Raw genomic sequence first — 6,471 nt, 5'->3', positions numbered from 1 at the left:
CTTGTGAGACTTTTCTATTGCCTAGCTGCATACAGAGGCCAAAAACCAATGACCACCTTCAGGCTTTCAAGAGCTGGAATTTTCTCATGTCACTTCCTCACTACCTATCACAGTTTTGGAGGCCTTGAAATGCCAGGATAGTAGAAGCACCCCCCAATATAGTAGGAACACCCCATATATATATATATATATATACACACAGTTGTGTTCAAAATAATAGCAGTCAGACATCACTAACCGGATCAATCACTGTTTTTGGTGGAAATGATATTTCTACATGGCAAATAATTTGAAAGGAAGGAAGGCAGCAAATGTTGTACATGCTGGTTACAGTGCATTTCTCTCTGAAATTCTGAGGAAAATGGGTCGTTCCAGACATTGTTCAGAAGAACAGCGTACCTTGATTATAAAGTTGATTGGAGAGGGGAAAACATATAAAGAAGTGCAGAAAATGATCGGCTGCTCAGCTAAAATGATGGCAAATGCTTTAAAATGGCAACCAAAACCTGAAAGACGCGGAAGAAAGCGAAAAACTACCATTGGAATGGATAGAAGAATAGCCAAAATGAGGCGGACTCAGCCAACAATCAGCTCCAGGAAGATGAAAGAAGGTGTGACGTTCCCTGTGAGGACTGTTACAATTAGAAGACGCCGATGTGAAGCCAAGCTATCTGCAAGAAGTCCCCGCAAAGTCCCACTGTTGGAAAAAGACGTGCTGAAGAGGTTACAATCTGCCAAAGAGCACATTGACCGGCCTAAAGAGAAATGGCGCCACATTTTGTGGACTGATGAAAGTAAGATTGTTCTTTTTGGGTCTAGTGGCTGGAGACAGTTTGTCAGATGACCCCCAAACACTGAATTCAAGCCACAGTACACTGTGAAGACCGTGAAGCATGGTGGTGCAAGCATCATGATATGGGGATGTTTCTCATACTACGGTGTTGTACCTATTTATCGCATACCAGGGATCATGGATCAGTTTGATTACATCAGAATACTTGAAGAGGTCATGCTGCCTTATGCTGAAGAGGAAATGCCCTTGAAATGGGTGTTCCAACAAGACAACGACCCCAAACACACTAGTAAACGTGCAACATCTTGGTTCCAGACCAACAAGATGGATGTTATGGAGTGGCCAGCCCAATCCCCGGATCTTCATCCAATAAAAAACTTGTGGGGTGACATCAAAAATGCCGTTTCTGAGGAAAAACCAAGAAATAGAGAAGAACTGTGGAATGTGGTCCAATCATCCTGGGCTGGAATACCTGATCACAGGGGCCAGAAGTCGGGTGGCTCCATGCAACACAGATGTACAGAAGTTCTCAGAAACAGTGCGACTACAACCAAATATTCATGAAGTCATTCAAAGGAAAGCAAAATCTTCAAACATTTCTCAGTTTATATAGTGAATGTTTGAGTTTGTAAAGAAGAATACAAACACGGCCATTTTTTTTTAACCATCCAATATTCACTTTTCTTCCATTTTTTTAGAGGAACAACACAAATTTGATGTATTTTTCTTCATGTTTTGATTTGGAATAGAATGTGTTGTGTTCCCAATGCATTTGTGTGGATGGAAATAAAAGCTATTAGAGGGATTTTCAGCTTTATTCACTTTTTTCAACACACTGCTATTATTTTGAACACAACTGTATATACACACACACAAACAATATAGAAACATATTTGCACAAAGTTGTCACTTTAGTGAGATATTCCTCACACAGGCCATGGGTATATGTGGAATTACACTCCAAAATACATTTTGCTACTTCTCCCGAGTATGGGAATATCACATGTGTAAGACCTTTTGGGAGCCTAGCTAGGTATGAGGGTCAAAAACTAATGACCACCTTCTGGCTTTCAAAGGCATAAATTTCTCATTTCACTTCCTCACTACCTATCACATGGCGCTGTTTACATCCAGCAAAACCGTAAGTGAATAAATGCTCATCACTTCTGGTTTCTTAGATCATGGAGAAGATCGGAGTCATACCGGTACATCGCCGGTCCTTGTTGGGCACGTATGCAATGTTCTTTTTTTCATACAGTATGTGGGCTGAACAATAATGAAAAAAAAAATAACCTAACAGATTCCTCCATTCACATTGATCGATGAAGAAATCTTTGTCAGAAAAAGGATGATATGCCCACCATTAGAATCTACCACCCTGCATCCACCCACTTCTAGTGTTGGGCATACATGCAATGTTCTTTTTTTCATTTAGCTCATTTTCGTTCATCAATCGATGTGGATGGAGAAATCTTTCCCAGAAAAAAGTAAAAAAAAAAAATAGTCCCAAGCATAGGCATGGTCCGCCCACTGACTACCCCAGGCCCCTCATGCTTGGGCATACAGTACACATTTGTACACTGACTTCCCCAGGCCCCTCATGCTTCGGCATACAGTACACATTTTCTTTTTTAACTGCGGATAAGAAATCTCCTCCTGCAGCACTGAAGGCACTGACCTCTGTATTCTGAGAGCAGCACCCTACTGCTGTCAGAATACACACGATAAGCAGGCTTTCTCCCCTTTCTATGTCGGGTGGTAAAGAGCTGTTGGGGGACCCCCCTACTATTAGGCTGCACTGCACCACAGCAGCCAATTCCAAGATTGAATAAGTGTCTAAAAAGTGGCATCCTTGTATAGAAATGTCCTCATACAAATAGTACCCTTCCAGGAATAAGGGTGACACCAAGCCCCATACTATCGTGAAATTGCTCCCCATGTAGTCTGGGCATTCGGGGGGCTCCACTTCACTGCTTTTCCCTTCATAAACTCTAACATTGTATGTATAGCCTATCACCCTCTCACAGAGCTGATACATTTTGACCCCAGATCTGACACACTTACTGAGGAGATATTGCTTGAATACAAGGTGACCAGAAGAATTCATGAAGGACTCATCTAAGCAGATGTTTTGTGGGGGCGTATACACATCTGCACATTTTTGGGACCAGTAGTTTACAAGGAGCCAACTTTTGTGGGCTGATCATAGTCAGGGTCACCCTGAGGACGGCAGAGTATTGTCATTAACCACTTCCAGACCGGACACTTTTACCCCCTTCCTGACCAGGGCGATTTTCAGCTTTCAGCGCTATCACACTTTGAATGACAATTACGCGGTCATGCAACACTGTGCCCAAATGAATTTTTTACCATTTTTTTGAGACAGATAAAGCTTTATTTTTGTGGTATTTATTCACCACTGAGATTTTAATTTTTTTGCTATGTAAATGAAAATGTCCAAAAATTTTTATTAAATTTTGCAAATAAATAATATTTCATCATAAATCCTGGCCAAAATTTATTCCGTTATCTTTTTAGTAAAAAAAAAAATCCAAATTAGTTTATAACCAAAAATTATAATTTTAAAACTTTTTTTTACATTTTTATATTATTATTTTTTATTTATTTATTTTTTTACATACTGTCACCCTAGCAGTACAGTGTCACCATGGTGACACTGTACTACATGTGGGGGGTGATGAAGATTATTTTTTTTCTACACTGATTGCTTTTACACCCATATAGGATGTAAAAGCAATCATTTCTCTTTCTCTCTGTCTGCATTCTTGCAGTCATTGAGAAGTACTGAGTGAGCTGTTATTGGTCACAGCTTGTCACATGGTACAAGGCTGTTGGGAACAGCCCTGTACCATGTGATCTCTGTGATCATTCACAGATTTCACACATAGTAGGCAATGATGTCACAAGTGACATCTTTTTTACTACTTTGCATGTGATCACTGATTGGCCAATCAGTGATCACATGATCAGGACCTCGTACAGAGGTCCTGCCCGATGACCGGTGTTTCACTGTGTCCGGAGGACACAGCGGGCACCGGATCGCGGTGATGCACGCTCCCAGGGAGCACGCACAAGCAGGAGGTGGGGAGGCTGTTTATAAATGGCCACCCAACCCTGCAGTGCCACCATCCGGCCGTTTATATAGAACGGCCGGTCTGGAAGTGGTTAAAATGTATAAAAAGCATTATATTCTCATATCTATGCCTGACCATTGCAACAGAGAACTCGAACATATGATGAGTCGGGTCTGTGAACCAATATGATTGCAATTCATTCTCTTTTATAATGCTCATGTTGAGGGTTAGGCCTCAAAATGTTAAACTCAGAAACCATAATACGTTTCCAATTGGATGGTCTGGCAAGGTACAAATTCAGGTTGGCGGCAATGTACTGATCAGCATAAAGATTGCTTTAGTCCGCAATGAAATTATACAGTTCGTCTGTGAAAAACAGCTATGAATAATTCAAGGGGAGTAGGGAAATTTGCTGTTTCCCCCTGAATTCCAGGTTGGTCAGCGCATGGGGGAAGTGTGGGTGCTGCAGAATTTGAGGACTGCCAATCAGGATCTGCAAACACACAATCCGGAAGGACACTATGGGCTCTACAGGCCTGTGTGCAAATTCTTGGTGGCTGCGGGATGCTACTAGTGCTAGTCGCCTCACCAACTTGGACTGCTCTTCTGGGACTCACCACATCCTCATGAGATGCTGCAGTGCTGGTGTGTAAAAGGCCAGGATATACTAGGCTGCCGGTGCCCAGCAGCTCACAAAAAGGTAGTGCAATAGTTGTTCTGGCACTCTGCTGCATATGAGAATAATCGTGCATTTTTAGCAGCTCAGCAACCTAGGCAGGGAGTCGGGTACACCTGACCTTAGCAGGAACCTCTTCTCCATCATCTGAGCTATCTTTCAGGATGCCACAGCTTTCTACAGGTTTGTATTCTGATCCTGATTCTGACAGTGAGAACCCCCCTTCATTCTCCTCTGACATGCTCGGAATCCTGTAGGCCTCTTCACTAGTGTACTTTTCTTTGGACATTTTGGCCACTAAAGTTATAGGTATGTAGTGCGACTCGCAGGAAAAAGAGCACCTGGCTGTCAGGGACTGCTTGAACCGCTACAAATAAAATTTACCTACAAGTGCTAGCAGAGATCAGGCCTGATTCTGCTAATGCTGCGGTTTTGTGTGCAATGTATCAGAGGGGACAGTGATCTATTGACACTGCACTTGGGGGGGCTGAATGCAAGTACTGGAGGGTATCAAGGCTGATCCTGCAAACGCTGCATTTTTGGGGACACTATACTATTGTGGATGCTAGTATAGTTCTGATCAAAGATACTGATCCCTACAGACACTATACTAGCAATGGCAGTTATAGTGTGTCTGTGATAGTGGGTCAGGCAATCAGAGAAATAGCTGTGGATGGTGGTAATGTGGTGGACAATCTGATGCTATCGGGGAGGGACACTGATGCTATCTGACATCACCTGTGACACTAATACAGTAAAACAAAATCTGTAAACTGTACTAATGACACTGGTGACAGGGCAGTGAAAGGGTTAACTGGAGGGTGATCAAGGGGTTAAATGTGCTTGCCTAGGTGTTAGTAAGTGTAGGTGTGCTGTTTGTACTCACACAGGTCTGCTCTCTGGGGGGCTCCAGGAGTGAAGATCCGTGCAGTTTTGCCGTGTCTGTGTTTACATATATGGGGACACTGGCTGATCTGTGATTCGGTACAGGTGATCAGCAGGTCTAGGCCAAACATCATTGGCCCGTACATGATAATCATCTTATGCTATACCGAATGACAGCACAGTGAGGGGCTCGTACATGTACATGTATGTAATCTGGAGCAGCGGGGCTGCCCTAACGCAGTATAAGTGTGGTGGTCGGTCCTGAACTGGATAAAGTGAGTTTGTTTGCTGACGATCTTTTGATTGTTTTTGTCCAACCCAACACCTCCCTGCCAGTCCTATTCTCTGTACTCCATACATTTCCCTTTCCAATGCAGCGGTCGTCTCTTTACAACAGAATGATAGTTTCCTTGGCCCACCTCCTACCTGGATTATTTGGGCATTCATCTCCCTCGCTCGTACAACACACTCCATGAGGCCAACTACATCCCACTTTCAAATACCTGAAAGTCCTACTATTGTCCCGGACCCATCTTCACCTCTCCTGGATAGAGAAAATCAGTGATGAAAAATTGTCAATTTTACCAAAACTCCTTTACTTATGTAGCCCTACCAGATAAAGTTTTAGGTCCCTCTATAGTCCTGCACAGCCAGGCAACACACATTTTCACATAGACTTGCATGCAGGAGTCAGTTTTTGTGATTTTATTAGGGGATTGTAACTTGGATAGGGTAAGGGGTGTACAGGATGCCCAATGGAACTGCAGAACTGAGGACAACTTCCTGAACAATGTACAAGTCTTTACACAAAAAAAATCCTTTTCTTGTTAAGCTATCCAGCATCTTGTACCACCCTAGACTTCAGATTAATTCTCCTCCCATCCAGCTATGTGAGAGAAATCCCTGAGCTGGGGATCCAGTGCCTGCCATGTTAGAGTAAGGCAGTCCTGGATAGTTGCTAATCTGGATTCCCTCTAGAGTGCTCCTTCCCCTATCTGGTCCAGGGGGTGCAGGTTTACTCA

Source organism: Staurois parvus, unplaced genomic scaffold (assembly GCF_062004578.1).
Source record: "Staurois parvus isolate SC_StPar_1 unplaced genomic scaffold, SC_StPar_1.0 ptg001636l, whole genome shotgun sequence".
NCBI classification, from domain to species: Eukaryota; Metazoa; Chordata; class Amphibia; order Anura; family Ranidae; genus Staurois; species Staurois parvus.
Note: the sequence above shows the minus strand (reverse complement) of the source record.